Raw genomic sequence first — 24952 nt, forward strand, 5'->3', positions numbered from 1 at the left:
TTTTTGTTTAACAAATTTTGCCTACCAAACTCCTCCTAGAGTTTTTGGTCTACAGACATGAAACTTCGCATATAAGGTATTTGAATCCATGCAAAACTTTATATTTGGGTTTTAGCCCTGAAAAATCGGTGCAAAAGTGTGAAAATGAAAAAAAAAATGAAATTTGCCAGGTGAAGGTCGAACGCCGGCATTACGAATGCATAACGTAGTAGCTATTGGTTCATGATTTAATTTTTAACCTTGCAGTAAACATGTTTTCATAGCCCACTCATTCGGAAATACTTATTTAATAAATCAAAGGTGAAAAAAAGACTGATATATTTTCAACTTTCATAAAATCAGCCTGCAACTCACATTTGGGGGCAAAGTCACTAAATTGAAGCATGAGTTTATTGCGAGAAAAAAATCTGTATAGGAATTAAAAATTTTTTTGTTATATATTATTACATGAGGAATCTTTCCCAGTTAAAATCTATTGAGAAATACACATTTCATATTGAGAAATACACACTTTAAATATATAAACATTTGGTAAAGTCATCCAATATGGCTCAAAAGTTTGGATAACTTGTTGTTCTTTAGCTAATATTTACATATTTTCTCAATACAAAATGTGTATTTTTAAATAGATTTTAACTCGAAAAAATTCATCATAATAATATTTAACAACAACAAATACTTGAAACAAAACATCATGGTAGCTGATTAAATAAAGAAAATTATATTCTTTGATTTATATCATTTTTTTAGTTTATACCAAAAAATTTAATAGATTTTTAAAGCATGGAACAGACTTTTAGAATATAACTCTTTGCAATGGCTATTTGCATGGGCTTTTTAGATTTATACCTCAAAAGAAGCAAAAGATATCCTTTCTCTGCTGCCAGCATAGGAAAATCAGGAAAAGAAGAAGACGCAAGAGGGGGGCATGTTTTATGGAAAAGGACGAGATAAGCCACCTGAAGTTGCAAAAAAATGCTGAACATAAATAGTGAAACTCTAAGGGAAAGAAGTCAGTTTTTCGCTCATGCTTGATGAGTAAACCTCCGTCAGCAAAAGACGCGTATGCGTATGGAACAAAACGGTGAACAAGGAAAAAGTTCCTCTTGTAAATATTTCCGGGGCTATAACCCATAATTCTCCAAACTCTACAGAGCAAGCAATTTCGTCTAACAAATAACCAAATGCAAATAACAGGTAAAACATTTGACATTCACATGATTCCCGAATTTCATGGCGTCTCACCCGATCAATCAGTGTCCAAATATCGGCAGTTATTCTGCGACCAGAAAAAAGTGTCCCTTATAAAGAGTTCCGGAGCTGTGATCCATGATTTTCCAAACTTTACAGAACAAGTAGAAAACTAAACATTTTTGGTACTCACACAATTTTTCAGAATATTTTTATACAAATTATATTTGCTGAGCTGTTGTATAAATTGGGCAGATTTAATAAAACCTGTCCGATTAGGGTACGTAGTATTTTTAATGTAGCAATCTGTGAAAGCCATTTGATTTCTAGTTGCTTTCAGCGTACATTTAACTCTGTATAACTGGATATGCCATGTTTAAACACTTGAGAATAGAGCAAGAAAAATGGTTATAAAATAAAGGAAATCTTGTAGTCAGAAAACTAGCTTTTTACGTTGGAGGGGGGGGGGGAAGGAGAAAATGATTAACAAGAGGTGGTCAATCACGTTCTGCATAAAATAATGGCGCCCATTGAATTTATGACAAGAATCAGATTTGGACGATTTACAATATAGAAAAATATTTTGTGGATAAGGAAAAGCTGATAATTTGTTTAGAGTTTGATGTTTGTAAAGATAAAATAACAAACTTTGGCAAGAAATATTGCGTGGCAAACAGTCATGGCGAAGTCAAAAAAAAAAAAATTGTGTAGCAAGATAAAAAGCGAGTAAAACATCTCTTAAAAAAAGAGGACAAAGCATATTTATCGATCATTTGTAAGTTTATGTCTGTTAGCACGAAAGATATTTTTCATATTTCGTTTTCCCCATTTGTGTGAATCAATATAGTCCAATGGATACGGCAGATATCACGGTTGAGAAGAGAAGTAAAACCCAAATAAGCGGGGAAAAGGATATTTTAGTATCTTTGTGAGGAACTAGTGAATGTACTTGTCATTGCATGTGACTAATCAATTAAAATGAATTAAAATCAATTAAAATTAATTAAAAATCTAGAGAAATTTATCAAATTTTTTCTTACTTTCTAAAAATGATTTTTACAGGTTCCCTTATGAACTTGTTTATAATGTTAAAACTTCAGGCATTTTTTCATAGAAAATAAATAACATTTCTCATATCGTCTGTCTTTTTAAAGAAATTCTTATATTCATTCATAACGATATTTAAAAAAGTGCCACCTTATTTTATTATATGTATACATATATGCATATAGATATATGCATATATATATATATATATATATATATATATATATATGCACACAGATATATGCATATATATTTATGCCTATATATGTATGCGTATACATATATGTATATATATTTATGTATGCATATGTATGTGTATGTGTATATATGTATGTACACAGGTTTGAGGTGTTCAAAAGTCAGAACTAATGAAGACAACGAGGTTGTTAAATAGTGCTCAATAAAAAGGGCAAAATAATTTTTTATTATTTGGGGTAAAATAGGTCTATCTCATTTTTCATTTTTCTTTTTGGCGTCGAGAGGTTCCAGGTCGCTTGATGAAGTCTCTTTGACTGAAACAGATGGCTATTTGTAGCGACCATATGTAACTGTTTACCCCAAATAATAAAAAAATATATGTATGTATATATATATGTGTATATATATATATATCTATATCTATATGCATATATATCTACATGTATATATATATATATATATATATATATATATATATATATATATATATATATATATACTTGTATATATAATATGTATCATTGTTGGGACGATATATTGGAAGTAATCCATTATAAACACGTCGTATATATATATATATATATATATATATATATATATATATATATATATATATATATGTATGTATATTTTGGCAGCAAGTCATTATTCAAGCACATCTGATTGAATATGACAGAGTTATTCTTTCTTCCGATTTTTCTGGATATTTTTTCGATTCGCCGAGCGGTCTTTTTTTTTTATTTCAATCGGCATGTTGTACAGAATGGCGCTCAAAGTTGTTGTTCAGTCATATTCTACTCAAGCGCTTTCTATCGGTACCTTTTTAACTGGATCTCATTTAACACCGGGACAAATATACTAACAGTATTTAATAACTAACAAGGGACTAAATAAACTATAAAATAAGAAAATTGAAATTAAAGCTAAAAATAATTCGCCCCTAACCATCCAGCACCCACCTTTAACCCCCCCTCCCCCGCAAAAAAACTATAAATACACTAAGACTCAAAGGAAAAGAAAAAGAAAACGACAACAACAACAATCGCTCCTGATGATAATCGAACACGCCGATAGAAACCTCTTCAGTAGAATATGGCTGAACAACAACTTTTGGGCGCCATTCTGTACAACATGTCGATTGAAATAAAAAAGACCGCTCGGCGAATCGAAAAGATATCCAGAAAAATCGGACAAAGAATAATTCTGTTGCGTTCAATCAGTTGTATGAATCAATTGGCCTTTCAAAGAATGTCTCTAAACCCACTCCAAAAACTCATACAACACGTACATAGGCCCCACCACAACAACACTCTCCCGACAACTAACCTAGCATTTCGCAGACAAATAGCACCATAAAACAACACCCAACATTCCATGATAAAAACCTACAATCATCCGACATTAGAAATATCTTAACTAACAATACTAAAATTCGATACCTTAACAATTGCACACGAAGACTAAAATTACTACATGTCATACTAATTAACAAACTACCGCCCCTTATTTACCGGATCTCATTTAATATCGAGACAAATATAATAACTGTATTCAATAACTACGAATAAATAAACTAAACAAATAAAATATAAAATAAGAAAATTAAAATTAAAAAATAAATAATTCGCCCCTACTCATCCCGCACCCATCTTTACAACCAATAAAAAATAGAAACAACTATAAATAAGCCTCAATAATGAAAATGACAACAACAATCGCTCCTGACGACGATCGGATGTACCGATTGAAAGCGCTTGTAAAGAATATGGCCGAACAACAACTACAGGGTGCCATAATATACAACAGGCCAGCCGAAATAAAAAAAGACCACTGGGTGAATTGAAAAGTTATCCAAAAAAAAAAAAATCGGGAAAAAGAAGAACTCAGTCGTGTTTAATCAGACGTGCTTGAATAATGGCTTGCTGCCAAAACACACACACACACACACACACACACACACACACACACACACACACACACACTTTTTTATTTGCTTTTACATAAGCAGTAATGTATTGCTACACAGTCATGAGCTAGTTTTTAGTAACTAGGGACCTCATTAAGCGGTCTAGCTTATATGGAAGCAAAATTTGCAAAGTTTGCTACTTCTATATTGAACATATATTAACCCCTTTCTATTTCACTGGTTCCCTTACCTCTGAAAAATAGCAACCTCAAAATTATATATATATATATATATATATATATATATATATATATATATATATATATATATAAGATGAGGAATTAAAGTTGTATATAACTTTATTATATCATTAGAAAAGTAAAAAGGAAAATTAAGAAAAAACTCTTTGGGTCACGACATTTCGAAGCTAAATGCTTTTCATCAGAAGAGAAATAGACCAGAATTATACAAAATGCAAATATAGAAAAAGTGGCTTAATAAAATTGGGATATGAAATGAGACTTAAAGAATAGAATAATATGGTAGAAAGAATTTACAAGTAGGTACAACATATAAGGTTAAATCGGAAAGGTATAACATGTGTAGGATATATATATATATATATATATATATATATATATATATATATATATATATATGCTACTATGAAATGCCGTTATGCAACTATATGCCACTATGAAATAATATGGATCGTTAAAGAAAGGTCAATAATAAAAAAGAAAGGAAAAAATAAGGAGTATAGAAGAAAATTTAGAGAAAGAAGGAGAAGAGATAGAAACAGTAAATAAGAAAAACAGGAATACATATATAAATAGATTATAATAAAACGATCTTGTATTATTAAAACTAATTGAGTAAAAAGACATTTTAGAACGTATTTTTGTACAATGAAGAAAGCAGGAAGCAGCGAGGGAATTCCAAGTGCTTAGCAGTACAAAGAAAGAAACTAATCAAGTAGAAAACCGGAAGGTAATCTCTACAAAGAAGCAGCGGGGATGTAGCTGATTGTCGGGTTGATTAAGATTACAAGTTCGTCAGAGTCCATTTTGTTGAAGTACTTGTAAAACAAGCACAGGGATACAACATTGCGGTGATAAGACAGAGGCTGGAGCTTGTTAGACAGTATGGAATGTATTAAGTTAGAGTCTCTTTTTTTCAACTTTGTCCAAGAGGGAGACGAGTGGTTGGTGTACTAGCCCAGATCTGACAACAATACTCCATGCATGGTTGGATAGTTGTTTTCAGATATTTATATCTAATGCAGAGTTTATTTATTTGTTTTAATTGCATTTTCCCCCCAAACAAGGCACGGTGCCACTTTGATGTAGGGGGATGCTATCTGGGACATAATTTGCAGGGATACTATGTAGGGAGTTTAGCAGCAAGATGTCTGTTTACATTACACTTGAACTTCTGCATGTCAGTACAGTCAGGGAAGCAGGAACCTAGAAGTGAATTCCAAAGTCTAGCAGTTCTGGGGAAGAGACTATTAGAGCAGAAGGCTTTCTGGTATCTGGGAAGATCTACTGTTTAGGGGTGGGATTTTGCTGTTTGTCGGATTTGTCGGGGTTATTTATGTCAAGGGGGTATGATAATATTGAAGCTACAATAGAAAGATCAGTCGACTGATGAAGGCATTTAAACTCATGGGTCAACAAGAAAGTTGCTTCCGGTCATGGGAAAATAATCAATTCCCGCTTTGTAGCTTATCATCAGTTTCTAATGGCAATTAATTTCCGATTTATCACGATTCAGTTAATATTCTATCTGGAGTCATGAACAACAATGTTACTGGGTGATTTACTATCACATATGAGTGTAAGGGTTTGTCAAGACAACCTCATAATAAAAAGAAACTAAAAATAATACAAATAGCTCATTTCTTTCTGGGATGATTGCGCCTTGGAAATAGAATCTTTTATGAGCTTTTTAACTGTGAGCTTAGCTTTTTGAAACATTACACCAACTTTTTTTGGTTGAGCTACAAGCACTGAAGGACGAATATAAAAAACATCCTGTGAGGTCTTCCCTGTTCATCTGATCTTGCTCTCTATGACTTTCTAGATCACGTGGATCCATTTAAAAAGGTGATTTAAAAAAAAAATGTAAATCTTTATTATTTTTTTTTCATTGCAAGAGAATTAAGAACTTAACACAAAATTTTAGCAATTATACATTGAAACATATTTTCATGTTATGTATTCAAAATATATGAGTGTTATTGCCTTTGTAAAATATATGCTAATGACAGTTTTATGCACACATGCGTTTTAATGACGAAATGCGTATCCGATGGAAACGATTTTTTTTCTCTCTCTCTTTCTGTCTCACTCTCTCCACACACACACACACACACACACACACACACACACACACACACACACACACACACACACACACACACACACACACATCTCCCAACCGGCAAGAATTGTTATCTATACTGATGATTGCATAAGCATTAAACACTAGTGTATGTAGGAAAAATAATTATTATTTAATTATAATTATCAAACCGCTTTAAGAGTACTTAAGGATGCGCACTGTCTGCAGAGTTATAATTAAAGTAATCAATTAGTGTCTATGCAATGTTCACGACTTCCGCTTGTGTGGAAACTCTAGATTGTCATCATACTTACCAGAATTCGGCGTTTAATAATTCTTTATTCTAATTGTGGCAGTTGTTTGGTAGCCCTGAGGCAGAGGAAACTATTTTCTCTCTCTCTCTCTCTCTCTCTCTCTCTCTCTCTCTCTCTCTCTCTCTCTCTCTCTCACACACACATATGGAGCAAAAGGTGACTTCGTGACTGGGTTCAAATCTCATGACTGGCAGGAATTGTTTTCCTACACTGATGATTACGTAGGTAAGAAACATTAGTGTCTGTAGATAAAAATGAATAATTATGTTTTAATTATATACATATATATATATATATATATATATATATATATATATATATATATATATATATATATATATATATATGTATATATATATATATATATATATATATATATATATATATATTACATATAAACATGACAATTAGAGGATCAGATAAGTGCGAGATTTTATTTTTTGAAATAAACATATTTATAGTTTCTAATTTTCGGCTTATAACACAGCCCTCATCAGGATTGTTTTTTTATAGAAAACCCTCACAAATAAGAAAAGCCATTGTCATTTTCTCTGGTCTTGTTCATGTACTGAAAACACTCAGAAATGGTATTTTTAAAATCCACAGGAAATGCTGGTTCCAATGAGCTTGGAAATACATGATGTTGGAAATAAATTGATGAAGATTATTCCTGACAGACTTGATGGCTTGGTAAGGCTGTTTTGGAGATGAGCATTTATGGCATCTGTGGTTAGATAGAGATGCATTGTCGACGAATGTAGAAAGATACTGGCTTGTATATTCACTTTATTTATTTCTCCATTCGTTCATCCACTTTCCCATTTTTACCATCCAAGAAAGTAATAATTTCACAAACACTCTTCATTTTCATCCAATAAAAATGATTCCTGCTTGCTCGCTCGTATGCAATGATAGAATTAGCCAGTGTGACATTCCAAATCAAAATAAAAGAGAGAACCAAAATGTCCAACATGGCAGATCGAATCAAGCTAAGCCCAGAAGATCAGAACGCAATATAACATTACACCCTTTCTTTCTCTTTCTCTCTTGGCGGTCAAGTTTAAAACATGGCCTGAGGTAGTTGCTTTTCTAGCCGCACTGATGAGCTGTGATACAGCAAAACTGCTGTATATGCATGACTATAATGCTCCTTATCTTGGATCGAGCACATTGGGATGTGATAAACAAACTGCCATTAGTGCATTAAGCAATGCTCTTTGTGTAAACAAATTGAGCTTAGGCGTTAGGACAATGTTTGAACATTTTTAATTAATATTTCCGCCATAGTTGAATAGTGTAATGGTTAGAAGCACTAACTGTCATCTAGGCGGTTGAGTTTCAAACCTGGCATGAGGTGGTTGCTTGTCTAGCCACACTAATGAGCTGTGATACAGTGAAACAGTACTGTTAATATATATATATATATATATATATATATATATATATATATATATATATATATATAGTCTAGCAGGGGTACCTGACGTTTCCCAGGCGTTTGGAGGTGTGTGCTGAGCCGAAAAAAAAGTGGTTCGAACCAGGGACGCGAAGGCAGAAAAGAAAGTGAAATAAAACCTGACATCTTACCGCTACTCCATGATGCAACAGGAAGTAAAGCATTCAAATTTAGCGATGTCAATCAGAAAGTTGATTTGTAGAAATGGATGATTAAGTGAATGAGTTTACGACGGCGCAGAAATGAATGTCTCGCTTAAGTTAAGAATCACGCACTTAACTCTGGCTGTAGGCCAGTTTCTGCCGTATCTGTTTTCCCACGATATTGGAGAAAACCAGCTCTCTGTTAAATAGGGAAGCTCTGGCAGCTTCCAAATAAATAGCAATTGTTTAATATGAAGGGTTTCTCCTACACTGATCAAAGCTGATTGCCTTTCTAAATGTCCCAGCTGGAGGGCCAGGAGGCTGCTGACATCACTTCGATTAGTTTCGTTTTTATACATATACTAGCGGGGGAACCCGGCGTTGTCCGAGTGTTTGGAGGTGTGTGTCAAAAAGAGGTGTAAAAGAAAAAAAAAGTTTTGGTCCGAAGGTCAGATTGAACCCCAAAGCCTTGATGCAAAGGTGGAAACGAAAGAGGAAAAAAGCCAGTCACCTAACCATCTGTGCCATGAGGGAAAGGAACTGATAAGGGTGTTATATGAAGGTTTATAAAGCAAAATGAACAGGTGCGAGGAAGTCTGACCTATTTTTGCGCTGCAAGCCAAATCATTCGCGGACATACACTAGAAAAAGCGAACACACACACACATTTTCGCTTTTATATTTATAGTTTCCCCCTCCTACCCCGTCCTGGTTTAGCTAATATATGACGGGAGTAAATTTTCTGTAAATGCAAACAGCAGACTTTATTTTGTAAACGAAATAAACCCGTAATGATTTATGTTGAATTTGTTCTGTTAGTGTCCAATCTGGCGAAGAAATGAAACTGTATCTGCCTCCCCCCCCCCGGTAAACAAAAGGAACCAAATATGTATAATGTTATTTTTATGCACATAAAATTGAAAGAATTAATGGCAAAAACTGGGGGGGGGGGATGTAAGAAAGGGTGTTAAGAAATCATTTGTAGGTTTTTAGGGCCCAAGAAAAAGGTGAAAAAAAAAACAGAAAAAAAATGAAGGTAGTCCTGCTTAATTTAACCCTAATTCTCGTGAATTTCCATCAAACATTGATCGGGCGAGACCGGCAGTCATCTGTGTCAGCTGCAGAGTACAGGAAGAAACAAAACAAAACAAACAAAATGAACTGGAATGAATGCAAATGGAAAAAAAAAAAAAAACTCCCAGAAAACTTACCGTGTAAAATGCAATTACGTTTATTTTATTTTGTTTTTATTTTTATTGTTGGTTTGTTTTCTGCAATAAAATAAAAAAAAACAAGACAAACAGGAAAAATACAAATGAAAAAAAAAAAATGAAATAAATAAAACTAGAAAACTGACCGTGTATAATGAAAATATGTTTAATAGATTTTAGTCATAATTTTTTTATCGTTGGTTTGTTTTATGCCAAAAAAGTATTATTTAACCATATAATTGTTAGGTGTAAGTATAACGGTTTGTTATGTGTTTTGTTTTGTTTTCTTTTTTGTATTGTTTTCTTTGTTGTCGCTTTTTATCGATAGCGTAATAGTAATTGGGCTTATGAAACTACCAGAAATTCAATGTATAGAAATAAATAATCACGATTTCAACAATAATTTTTCATGTTAAACACAACTTATAGATTCCCCTCCAACTAACATAACTTAGATATATTGTCTGGGCTGATTTTTTCATTACAACACACCAATCAATTAACTCACATTTCACCATTTTTCGTAATTGTTGGATATGTTACTAATTTCGACAATAGTTTTTATAATTTAAACTATCCTCATCGCCCTCTGTTACTAAAAAAAAAAATAACTGTGATGTATTGTCTGGGCTGATTATTTCATAAGAAAACATAACTATCAATTAACACACATTTCATCATTTTTCATAATTCTTGGCTATGTTATTAATTTCGACAATCACTTTTTATATTTTTAACTCAAATTATTAACCCCCCCCACTTTTAAAATAATAACTTTGATATATTATCTGGGCTGATTATTTCATTTCAAACACACCAATCAATTAACTCACATTTCATAATTTTTCATAATTCTTGGATATGTTACTAATTTCCACAATCATTTTTCATCATATTAACCCACATCATCACCTCTTTACTAAAATAATAACTTGGATTTATTGCGTGGTCTGATTATTTCATCGCAAACACACTAATGCATTAAATCACATATCATTTTTCATAATTCTTGGATATGTTACTTATTTCGACAATCATTTTTCATGATTAAAACCATGCTTATTGCCCTCTCTTACTAATAATAATAATAACAACGTTGGTACATTGTCTGGACTGATTATTTTATTATAAACATGCCAATCAATTAACTCACATTTAATCATTTTTCACAATTCTTTGATATGTTACTAATTTCGGCAATAATTTTCAAAAGTTTCACACACCGTATAGCCTTCTCTTTACTAAAATAATAACTTTGATATATTACCTGGGATGATTATTTCCTTACAAACACACCAATCAATTAACTCACATTTCATCATTTTTCATAATTCTTGAATATGTTACTAATTTCCGCAATCATTTTTTATCATTAAAAACTCACATTATGCTCCTCTCCTACTAATATAAGTACTTTGATATATTGTCTGGGCTTATTATTTTATTATAAATACAATAATCAAGTAACTCACATTTCATAATCTTTCATAATTTTTGGATATGATACTCAATAATTTTCATAACTTTAACCTACTATATCGCTCCTCTTACTTATATAATAACTTTGATATATTGCATGGGCTTATTATTTCATTACAAAAACATCAATTAATTCCGGGTATTCTCATAGTTCCACCTATCTTATCCAATCCCGGGTGACACCGTGTATTCTGCTAGTATATATCTTTCACCTATCTCATTTGATCCCAGGCGAAGCTGGTTATTCTGCTACTATATGTTTTCCACTTATCTCATTCAATCGTGGGCGCCGCCTTTTGCAAGTATATATTTGCACTTATCTCAGTCAATCCCGGGATTGACTTCATATCTGCCACCGCACTGTTAAAAATATACATGAAATAAAATAATGTTTAAATCGTAAACTGTTTCAGCCATTTCCAGGACTGACTGTATATCCTCAACCCACTGCTAGAAATATACATGGAATTATGTAATGTCTAAATGGTAAACCGTTTCAGCTCTTTCCGGGACTGACTTCATATCCCCTACCCCACTGTTAAAAATATACATTAAATAAAGTAATGTTTAAAACGTAAATGGTTTCAGCCATTTCCGGGACTGACTTCTTATCTCCCATCCTACTGTTAAAATAGATATTAAATAAAGTATTGTCTAAAACGTAAATGGTTGCAGCCATTTCCCAGACCGACTTCATATCCCCCACCCCACTGTTACAAATATGCATTAAATAAAGTAATGTTTAATGCGTAAACAGTTTCAGCCATTTCAGGGACTGATTTTGTATACCCCACCTCACTGTTAAAAATATACATGAAATAAAGTAATGTTTAAATTGTAAACGGTTTAAGTCATTTCAGGGACTGACAACATATACCCCACCCCACTGTCTAAAATATACTTGACATAAAGTAATATTTAAATCATAAACTGTTTCAGCAGCTCTTCAAAATTAATACATAAAAACATTAACACTGTTAGGGATTAGGCAACCATTGCTTCAACATGAACTTCTGAGTGTACTACCAGTCTCAGCATTCTAGTGACTTAACCCCCCCTCCTTTTTTGGTCTTGGTTAATTGAGAAGAAATCCTTCATTACTCATACAATTTTTTTTGTTACTGACCAGAGTGCCCCTTTTGGGAAGCTGGTCTCACCACAAATTTTTAACCGATCTCATGTCCAACTCTGCCCTTGTAAACTAAAACTTAATCAGAAGGGACATTTTCCAAGGCATCTGATAATTTATCAGAAGAGACATTTCCCATTCATTTTATAATTAATCAGAAGAGATATTTCCAAGGACATTTAATTAAATCAGAAATTACTTTTCCCAGTTACTTTTGTAGGGTCGTTTTCTAACGTGGAGAAAAGGAACAAAAAATTGTTTTAGTTGTAAAGGATTTTTCCTCCAATGAGAGAGAAGAAGAAATTGAAATGTAGCATCTAAAGAACAGATGGTATTTATTTGCTCCCCCACCGAGCAAATTATGCACAAGGCCAATTTTTAATGTGAGGAGTGAAGGGAAGGGGAAGGGAAAAAGGGGACCAGCTCCCGAGAGGTGGGAAATGGGAGCTGGTTAAAGGTCAGGCATGTGGGGTTGCCCCCACATCTGGTCTTTGCTAGTCATAGCTAGTCATAGCTTGCAGCATCTAAAGAACAGATACTACACTTTGATCGTGGCCAAAAGGCCAAGAAGAACAAATCATTTTTATTAGCTTTGTATCAACAGCGACACCATTTTTTCTTTTTTAATGTTTTAAGGAAATTGGAATATTCCACTTTACTTTTAAGGGGTGACAATGTTTATTTGGAATATTCCACTTTCTTTTTAAGGGGTGACAAGGTTTATTTGGAATATTCCACTTTCCTTTTAAGGGGTGATAAGGTTTATTTGGAATACTCCACTTTCCTTTTAAGGGGTGATAAGGTTTCTTTGGAATATTCCATTTTCTTTTTTTATGGATGCACAGCATGATAACGGCCAAATCGAATTACGATATTAATATAAAGATCAGAAATGGAATTTCATAACAATTAAACGACCCGGATGTAAGCATGACACACAAAAGAACACACACGCTATCGTATTAATATATAGATAATCCCACTAAAAATATACATAATTAAGGTGATAATATACATCATCATAGTATTATCATTAATGATCATAGTAATAATATAAATCACAATATGGATAATATACATGATATTAGTAATAATACACATAATAATATTGATAATATTCATGATCATAGTAATGATATACATAAACATTATAATAATATACATAATTGTAGTGATAATATTAGGCACCGCCAAAAATGGCCGCAAAATCAAGTTGTTGTTGTTTTTTAAAACTAAATTACATTTATTAAAATCCATTATTTCTGAGTAACTTTTTTTTTCCAGAAAGATAAAACCCTGAATTTTATCATATAGAAAACAGAATAATGTAAAACTTTTTCTACTATTTTTAATTAAATTTTAAATGTTAAATTTTCCGAAAAAGTTAACAATTGACATTTTTTGTCTTGCACAAAAAACGTACTTAAATATTTAAAAAAAAAGGTTTTTGAAATAATTAATTTATTTATTTATTGTCTAACTAAGATTTAGGATGATTTTCTAAGAGAATATGCAAAAATATTATAATATAAGTACCTGAATTTCAAATAATTCCACTTATTCATATAGGTAACCAGATATTTCGCGTCCATGTAGAGTCGAGATCGACTGTTTACGTTAGCGGTTTATAAGAAGAAAACTATGGAAGACCAAACAGGCCAAAAAAACTTATTTTTCAGTGACGAAAATTTCAATGTATTATTAAGCTGAGGCTGGCCAGTACCAGATGGGTGACCATTTGTATGAGTTTGGTTTTTAATGTGTATGTGTGTGGGGGCCAGACTCCCCAAAATGGGGGGGGTCAATTTAAAGCAGAATAAAAAAGATTATTTCAGCGCGTTTGGTCCACCGTAGTCGAAAGGCGGCAAACGTTTTCAAACGGGATCGAAAAAAATGATGCTATTTTTAACACAAAGGGCACAACATTTATCGAATTTTTTTTTGTATCGATTATTCAAAGCATGCCCTGTTTAATAATGGTCATGCATTATTCGGCTCGCTAAAAAAAAATTGTTAATTTATTTATCAAAAATGTTAAAATGGCTTTTTTCGTATAAATATTAAAAAAAATTTTTTTTTGTTTTGCTTAACTTAAATTAATTATTTTACTTAACATATTCACCGAATTTCACACTTCAAAACTCAAAAGCGGGATAATTAAACACAATCGAAGTTCTGATATTCAGACGTCAAAATAAGGTATGCAAACAATTTTTTTTTTTTAATCTATAATTCTGTCCCTTACAACAACACAATATGTTTTGTTCAGTTTCAGATGATTATTTTAAGCATATTTGTTCCCACTTCAAAACAAGGGGGGGTTTTGTAAGCAAAAAAATATATATATAAATATCGTTTATGAAAAATAAGTACACTGTTATAAAGTTCATTCTTCTCCTAATAATCGCTGAAAATTTCGTATTGATCGGATAATTACCTGATTTTTGGTAGATTTTTAAAAAGACGGTCCGTCAAAAAGTACTGGCCTGCCCCCCCCCCCAATTTTGGCGGTGCCTAGATAATATACATAAGCGTAGTTGTAATATATGCATTATAATAGTTATTATATAAATTATCATAGTAATAAGTAGGGCTATGACAACAGAATATTTTTATCATTATTTTATCGAGTATATATCTGACACAGTCAACCGAGAAAAACATCACTCTATATAAAATCATATATCAACGGATACACACTCGAGAGTCAAAACAATGAAAAGAATATTCTATTGTCACAGCCCTAGTAATAATATACAAGATCATTGTAATAATATACATGATCATTAAAATAATATACATAAGCATGGCAATAATATACAGAATTATAGTGATAACAATCACAGTGATAACTGATACTATGCATCATCATAGCAAAATTTTACGTGTCCATAGTAAAAAATATACATGATCACAGTAATAATATACATAATAATAACAACAATAGCATACATAATCATAGTAATAATATAATGATTATAGTGATAATATATGATTATTTTGATTGTATACATCATCATAGTGAGAATATACATGACCATAGTAAAAATATGCTTAGATATAATAATAATAATAATAATAATAATAATAATAATAATAATAATATAGATGATTATAGTTATAATATACATTGCCATGATTATAATATACATCATTAGAGTTATAATATATATGACCAAAGTTATAATGTACGCAATCATATTGATTATAAACATGATCATAGTTATAAAATCCATGATCATAGTAATAATAGCCATTACTATAGTAAATATATACATGATTATAGTAATAATAAACATGATCACAGTAATAATATAATGCTCATAGTGATAATATACATAAACCTAATACTGATGTACATGCTTATAGTAATACTATCCATGCTTATAGTAATGATCATAGTAATAATATCCATTATAATAATCGTAATAATGTACATTATCATAGAAATTTTATACATGATCACAGTAACATTATAGATGCTCATAGTGATAATTTACATTATAGTTGTAATAATATACATAATAATAGTAATAATATACATTATCATAGTAATAATATACATTATCATAGTAATAATATACATAATAATAGTAAAAATATATATGATAAACGTAATAATATTAGGCTCTTATTAATAATATATATATATAGTCATAGTTACAATATACATGATCATAGTAACGATATGCATGCTTATAGGGATAATATATACTCTTATTAATAATATACATAATAATAGTGATAATATGCATGATCATAATAATAAAGTAAATCTATGCATAATGATAGTAATGATATCAATGATCATAATGAAAATGGCATCATCATATTAATTATGTACATGCACATTGAAATAATGTACATGATCATTGTAATAATATACATCATCATAGTTATAATATATATGACAAAAGTTATAATGTATGCAATCATATTGATCATAGTTATAAAATCCACGATCATAGTAATAATATGATCACAATCATGATATATAGTCATAGTAATAATATCCATGATCATCATATTATCCATGATAATATCCAATCATGATATATAGTCATAGTAATAATATCCATGATCATCATATTATCCATGATAATATCCAATCATGATATATAGTCATAGTAATAATATCCATGATCATATTAATAATGTACATTATAGAATCCGTGATCATGGTAATAATATACATGATCGTAATGGTAAAATACATTACTATTGTAATGCATAATCATAGTAATAACATATGTGACAATAATAGTAATATACATGATAATAGTAAAAATATACATAATCGTATTGATAATATACATGATTATGGTGATAATATACTTGATCATAATGGTAATATATACGATCATAGTAATAATATACATAATCATAATGGTTATATACATAATCATAGTAACAATATATATGATTATAGTGACAATCAACATCATCATATAACTTATATACACTATCATAGTAATGATATTCATGAATATAGTAATAATATACATAGTCATAGTGATAATACACATCATAATGTACATGAACATTGTATTAATATGCATTATAATAGTATTAATATACATGATCATAGTGATAATATACATGATCGTAGTTTTAATACTCATGATATTAGTAATAATATACATGATCATAGTTGTAATATGCATGATCAGTGTTAATGTACCTGATTATAGTAATACATGTGTGATGTAATAATATTCATGACTATAGTAATAATATAGATGAGCATAGTATTAATATACAAGATCATAGTTATAATGTGAATCATCATAGTAATAATATACATCGTCATAGTCATAATATATTTAATTATAATGATAATATACACGATAAGAGTAATAATATACGTAATCATGGTAAAGAGTATTTTCCGCCAAGACTTAGGGTTAAAGAATTAAAAAAAATAATTTTTAAACATTACAAACGTAAATCTTTACTTATAATTCCAAATATTCTAACAAAAATATTTTAACAAAAATCTGAAAAAGCAAACGCAAAAAATACAGAGGATAAAAATGAAACAAAAGTTTGTACACGAGAAATTCTATTTACTATTACCTTAACAAGCATTATTCTGTTCAGATTGGAATAAAAAATATCGAAACTAAGGGATTATTCTTCACTTCCCAAAGCTCCCAAATTGGGATCTCCCTACCAGATGTAATTTAAGATCATTATCTTTCTTGTGCTCTTTCTGGATAAAAATCACCGACCATAAACTCTGTTTTTATGATGTTTTTCTTTTTTCATTTTCTCTTTTTTTTATTTCTCATTCTAGACGTGTTGTCTTCTAGCACATTAGCAATCGCCGAGAGCGATCACTGGTTCACAATTATACAAAAATAAACAAAACAAAAAAACAAACTGAAGAGAAACAAGATTCCAACACATTATGTATTGCATTTTGGGTGTGTGATACCATTAACTTTCTAAAGACCAATTTCCACTTCTTTGTTTTCTGTCGAGGTCTCTTTATCGTCAGTTGACATCAGCTCATTTCGAACTGCTCCGAGCTACAACCTGCCACCAACGATTGCAAACTGCCATCCATCCTCCCTAACTCAAAACTGTCCTTAAACTGCAGACTATCGTCAACTGTCGCATAACTTATTTCCCCTCATAAACTGTCTGTAAACTAACTCTAAATATATTGAACTCTATGTCTGGTCCTTTATCCCAGTCTCCTCCATATTTTAATTAACAATCCAATTTCATTTGTGTGAATTCATGACCCCCCCAATTGTCTTTCGATTAACCTCTTTTCCTATACTTTTGTTCTTCTAATCAACTATTTTCCTCTTTTGTTCGGTCCTGGATATGACCTTAAACTATATCCAATATCGAGGCCCCAGCTTGCAGGCTTTGGGGAGTGTGGAGCCACCCATTAATTGCCATTGCTCCCAGGTCCACTCTGACCTGGAATGGTAGTACCTGTTAGGGTCCCAACTATGGGTTAAATAGAAAATGGAAAAAACAAAGCAAAAACAAAACAAATATACTCTATTAAAAATTTTTTTTCTTAAAAATAACTGGATTTGGCATTAAATAGCCTGAAAAGGGTTGATATGCCATATAACAAAAACAACAACCAACCTCTTTTGTTATAGTTTTTCTTCGCTTTTTTAAAAATCATTTCCTTACACTCTGTTTCTTACAACACTTTCTTATACGTTGGTGGGCGTGGTGGGAGTCATCACATCATGGTATCACATATGAGTATCCAAGGCGCTTATGACCAAGTTTTTGTCACTTTAATATGAATAGTGACAAAGAAAAATAATTCTCATCATTATCAGCAAAAAGAGGTTGGAATCTCTCTCTTTAACAATACATACTCATATGATAACTGGAGAAGCATAACTGCTCGAATTAGTAGAATAGTATGGACTGTGTGTAGGTTTGTCGTGCTGCATATTTAATGAGCCTTTATAAAAAAAAAACTGTACTTATGCAGAGAAGTTACCGTGCTATTTTTAATAGTACTTTCAAGTTAAATTCAAGTTTTACGGTATCTTTTTTTTATTAAATTGTTGGTTGAAAGTACAGAATAGTTACAAAACACCTTCCGCTGTCCATGTTAAGAATAGGTTTCTAAATAACGTTATTATTTCAACACGGTATCTTCTCTGCATAAGTACCAGAAGAAAGCATGTTTCACAATCAAGTGATGGGCGATAAGAAGACAAGAAGAAGCGAATAAATTTCTCTATTTTGTCCTTTAGTCCTCAGATTTCATGAGCAATGTTTCTGACAAAAGGGGAAGAATTGCTGTGTTCTGGGTCGGAATCTATCCATCTAACATTTCTCGTTGGCTAGATTTTGTTCTTGAAATAGTATTTCTATTTTTTTTTAAATCTTGTTACTTTAAGTGGCTTCATGTCTTGTCTAGAGCGATTTGCATAAAAAAGTCTGTAAACGAGAGATTCTGTTTAATGGTGGTAATAAATTGAAAAGCATTATTACTCTGATTAAGCTGAATCTGGAAATAATAGAAACTAAGGGAAAATTGGAGTCTCCTCCACTTTAAAGTTATATCCAGGATCCTTATATGCAAGTTTTCGTTATTTCAATATGAATGTTGGCAACGAAAAATAATTTTCATAGTCATCATCAACAACATGAGGTTAAGTATACAAAGTGGTAATCCATCCTTTTGCAATAACTACGAACATGGACTTTGTTTAATGTCACTTGTAACTTTGTCTTGTATTTCTCTCTTTTTTTTCTCGTGATTGGCTTAGTTTAATCAGACCTCGCTCCCACGTGTCTTCATTGACGTGTAAATGATCCTTCGTAAACATTGTGTGATTTCACAAGTGATTTCAAATCAAGTCATCTGCCATCTCATCTCCTCAGAGATGCAACGAGACATAATAAGATGTCTGAAATCTGCCCCCCACCACCACCTCCACCACCACCACACAAACCCTGAAAATAAAAATAACCATTTTTAATCCTACTAATTCTAATAAACTGTATAGATTGACGGATAGAGTCTAACATTGTCCAATAATGTTTGAACATCTTTTATAGTTTATATGCCTCCTTTTAACATTTTAGGATTTATTCATCAAGTAATTTACAAATATGTCAACCAAAAATGATTTTACATCCCAAGTGAGGGATGAGCGGTTTTCTCCCCTCCATTTTTTTTTACAGAAACGAATTGCTAGTCTTCCACTACTTTATCTTTATTTCTATGGAAAATGCTGACTGAGTTTCAATCTTTAGCTCCTTCTCGTAAGACATTCCCTTGTGTTCCTAAAACTAAACGCAAGTTACATGTATATATATATATATATATATATATATATATATATATATATATATATATATATATATATATATATGTGTGTGTGTGTGTGTGTGTGTGTAAAATGTGTTCATTTTGGGTAAGTCAAATAACCGTATGTCATAACAATATAATAATATAGTATAATATATAATTAATATGGTATAACGTGATACACAGTTGTCTAATATATATATATATATATATATATTTAAATGTATGTTTAATATTCATTTCTTCGTATCTATAAATGTTTAACTGCGGATGTATATATATATATATATATATATATATATATATATATATATATATATATATATCGTAATACCTGCTATATACCGGGTTGAGTGTGTATGTATATGTCTGTAAATGTACGTATTGTTATGTAATGGGTGTTATTAAGATTACGTATGTATTATTCTTTGGTGTTGACTGTTCCCATTAGGAAGAGTCTTAGGATGTTCATGTGTTGAGTGTTGGGAGATGCTAGATATTATATATATATTCATGTGAGTGTTAATATTGTTGGGAGATAGAGACATTGGTGAGATATAGAGACAGGGTACATATAAAGAGAGAGACAGTTCTGTATATATAAGAGACAGACAGGGTACAAATTTCTACAGGAGCACCAAGCCTGTCATTCAATGAGAGGAGATTTTTGAATATCTTGATAGATAGACTGAGAGTGCGTTTGACATTTACGTTGACAGTTGTACATTTTTATAAACACAAAGTTCATATTAATACAATTTCACTTTATCGTTGTTTTGGTGATGATGATTTTCACAAAGTTCTTACAATATAAATGGACAATACCTTTTCTGTTGAATAACAACACAAAGACGCAGATACAAAACCATACGATGATACGTTTATTTCTTCATCGACCGGTCGGACATGATTTTGTATTTCAGGGATTCAAAGTTGTTACATGGTTATCTCTAAACCCTCTCGCTTCCAGAGGGTGCCTTGACTCTAACGGAGAATCGGTCTAATCTCCTCTGCTTCTCTGATCTGACTGATCTGATTCCCCCTAACTAACTTCGAACTCTTTCCTATATTGAGAAATCACATGTATGTCTGGTCAACGTGAACACAACTCACGTGTTTCCAACACGCGCGATTTGCACGTTTTGAAACCATTTCTGATTTCCCATTCTCTTTGTTGTTTTACAAAGGAATTTAACCTACCTGTCTAATTCTGTAACTCATATTTTATTATGCATTCTTTCTAAGAATGTGAATAGTTTCCAGACAAATTTGTATTTGTTAAATATTTTAACAGAATCAACAATTTACTGGACTTTCCATTTATAATAACATTCTGTGTTTATTTTAACTTATGATTGGAATTCTCAATTCCAAGTCTAGCTTCGCAAGTTCGATCCTTGACTATCCTATTTCATATTTACATTTAACTAATTCCTTATTTTTTTTACTTACATGAAAAGGGGACAGCCCTTATGATGTAATAGTATAATACATATTATCGACGGCTAATATCTTTTTTTCGTTTTTGGTCATTTCACCCCAAACAAGGCACAGAGCAACTTAGTCATGAGAGGCTACTATTTGGGACTAGATTTGCAGGAATACTATTTATGGAGTTAAGCAACGAGATGTCAATTTACATTACATTCGAATTTTTGCATCTCAGTACAATCAAGGAAGCAGGTCTCGGGAAAGAAATTCCATGTGCAGCAGTTTGAGAGAAAAAGCTATTTGAGTAGAAGGCTTTATGAAATCTAGGGATCGCTACAGTGTCGGTTAGGATTTTGCTCCTAGTCGGGTTTTTCAAAGGTATTGTCATAGAAGGGATACTCGTGCTTTGAGTTTGTCTGAACACTTGCCATTTAAATACATGTAAACAGGCATAAGGATGCCACGTTTTGGCGATGGGACAGAGGTTGGAGTTCAATTGATAGTTCAAGACGTATTAGGTAGGCGACTTTTTTATAAACCCTGTCTAGGAGCGAGAGACTAGTGTCAGATGCATCAGCCAGAGATGGCAACAATACTTCATGCATCGACGAACCGTGGCCTTGTAGATATACAGCATAATCTCAGGTGCGAGTAGCCTTTTAGTATAATATAGAGAGCCCACTTTTCTCGCAATGTGTATATATATGTGGATGGTGTCGTCTAGTGTTCATGTATGTGAGTATGTATAACAGGACAGTGTCTCCTTTAGTATGTGTGGGTGTATATACATTCAATATAGTCTATTTGCTACAGAACAGTACTTTTTGTTTTTTTAATGATCGTATATATATGTATATGTATATATATATGTATAAAAAATAAAAATTACGATAAGTTTACCAAGGTAATCAAAATGGTAAACTTCAAATATATTATAAATATTAAAGAGTTAATATTTACAAGTAAAGTAATCTCAACCAGATGTAAAAGCTCAATAAAACCGAAAAGGAAATAGAGTTTATAATATGAACAAATGATTAATAAAACATGTTAAAAGACATCTTGAAAAAGAGTTAAAACATATTTAATTTTAAAAAAGGAAGCACAAGATAAGTGGATAGTCCTTAATCCGCGGAGTTTTGAAGAAATACTCTCCTTCTCATCAGAGGGCAGGAATTAGCAAAATGCGGGATCGGATTTTGTATATAAAAGTATTTAATGAAACTACAAGTAAGTCACAGATCTTACTTGGTTAAAAAAAAAAAGGTGAGGTAAGGGGAATAGGAGGTAAAAGAAAAATGATAAGATTTCACATGAATGGATAGTCCGGTGAAGGGTAAAAAATCCAAGAATGGTAAAATCCAAAACGGTCGAATTTAAAATTTCCAATCCAATGGGTAAATTCCAAATGGTCCAAAAGGATCCAAAAGGCAGAGTTCCTTGGCAAAAAATCGCAAATGGAATGAATTCCAAATCATTAAGAGAAAAAGCACTGGAGAGAATATTCCCATTCTGGAGAGAATGTTTAAAACACGTCCGTCAAGGCTGGAGGAATCAAGTAAATTAAGGTTACCCCCCCCCCCCAAAAAAAAACCGAAAAGCGGTGAAAGTTTATATATATGTATATATATATGTATATATATGTATATATATGTGCATATATATGTATATAAATGTGTATATACATGTATATATAAATATATATATGTATATATAAATATATATATGTATATATGTATATATAAATATATATATGTATATATGTATATATAAATATATATATGTATATATGCATATATATATGTATATATGTATATATATGTATATATAAATATATATATGCATATATGCATATATATATATGTATATATGTATATATGCATATATATGTATATATATGTATATATAAATATATATATGTATATATGCATATATATATGTATATATGTATATATATATGTATATATGTATATATGTATATATATATGTATATATAAATATATATTTGTATATATGCATATATATATGTATATATAAATATATATTTGTATATATGCATACATGTATATATAAATATATATTTGTATATATGCATATATGTATATATAAATATGTATGTATATATAAATATATATTTGTATATATGCATATATAAATATATATATGTATATATGCATATATATATGTATATATATATGTGTATGTGTACATATATATATATATGTGTATATATATATGTGTATATATATATGTGTATATATATATATGTGTACATATATATATATATATATATATATATATATATATATAAAAGTGAATGCGTCTGTCTGTCTGTGTACGTGTGTGTGTGTGTGTGTGTGTACATTTCCCTACGCAATAACTTAGACAATTTTAAGTCTACAGACTTGAAATTTGATATACAGTGTACTGAGATTTGGGAAAATCGATGTGATCGGATTTTGGCCAGAAATTTGGCGATTAAGGGGGTCAAAGTTTAATGATTTGACTTTTGAGAGCTCTACCAAACTCCTCCGACAAGTTTGGGTCTAAACACTTGACATTTTAGATATAGATTCCTTGGACATGGATCTAACTTAATAACTTCATTTGAGTCCTAAACACTAAATGTTAAGGGGACATAATAGGGGTCAAAGTTAAAATAATTGACCGTTTATTTATTTATTTTTGCGCAGCACACACCTCAAAACACCCGGGCGACGCCAGGCACCCATGCTAGTATATATATATATATATATGCATATATGTGTGTATGTTTACAGATATGTATGTGTGTATGTATATATATGTATATTTGCATTTATATATATGTATGTATGCCATTGACCGTCTTGTGTATGTTTATGTATGTATATGTATGTGTATTATGTTTGTGTATGTATGCATATATGTGTGTTATATATATGTGTGTATATGTATGGATGTGTATATATGTACGTATGCGTGCATGTATATATGTATGTATACTAGTGACCATCTTCAGTATATATATCGAAGTCTAAAGACTAAAATTAGCGAATGAGGGAATACTATTCAGCGTTTGGAGGTGAGAATTTCCCAACATGTCCCCCCTTCGATACGTAGGCACAAACAATGGCCAACATCCGGGCGTTTGCATACTAATAGTTCGGCCATTGGTGAACACTTATTAAAGTGTCAAGTCTGCACTGGAGGCTATTCGGATGGAGCATTCTCCATTTTACACAGAGCCCGATCGAGAATACATTTGAAAATTCTCGAAGCAGTTACAATTATTCTACGGAAGCCAACTCTGTGTAG

General features: G+C 31.2%; 1 pseudogene; it reads right to left on the minus strand.

Moving 5' to 3' along the window:
* Positions 1-12832: 12832 nt before the first annotated feature.
* LOC145292604 (U2 spliceosomal RNA) lies at positions 12833-12995 on the minus strand (annotated as a pseudogene).
* Positions 12996-24952: the final 11957 nt, after the last annotated feature.

The sequence above is a fragment of the Euprymna scolopes genome, chromosome 13 (genome assembly GCF_053919585.1).
Source record: "Euprymna scolopes isolate OS-2025 chromosome 13, ASM5391958v1, whole genome shotgun sequence".
NCBI lineage: Eukaryota > Metazoa > Mollusca > Cephalopoda > Sepiida > Sepiolidae > Euprymna > Euprymna scolopes.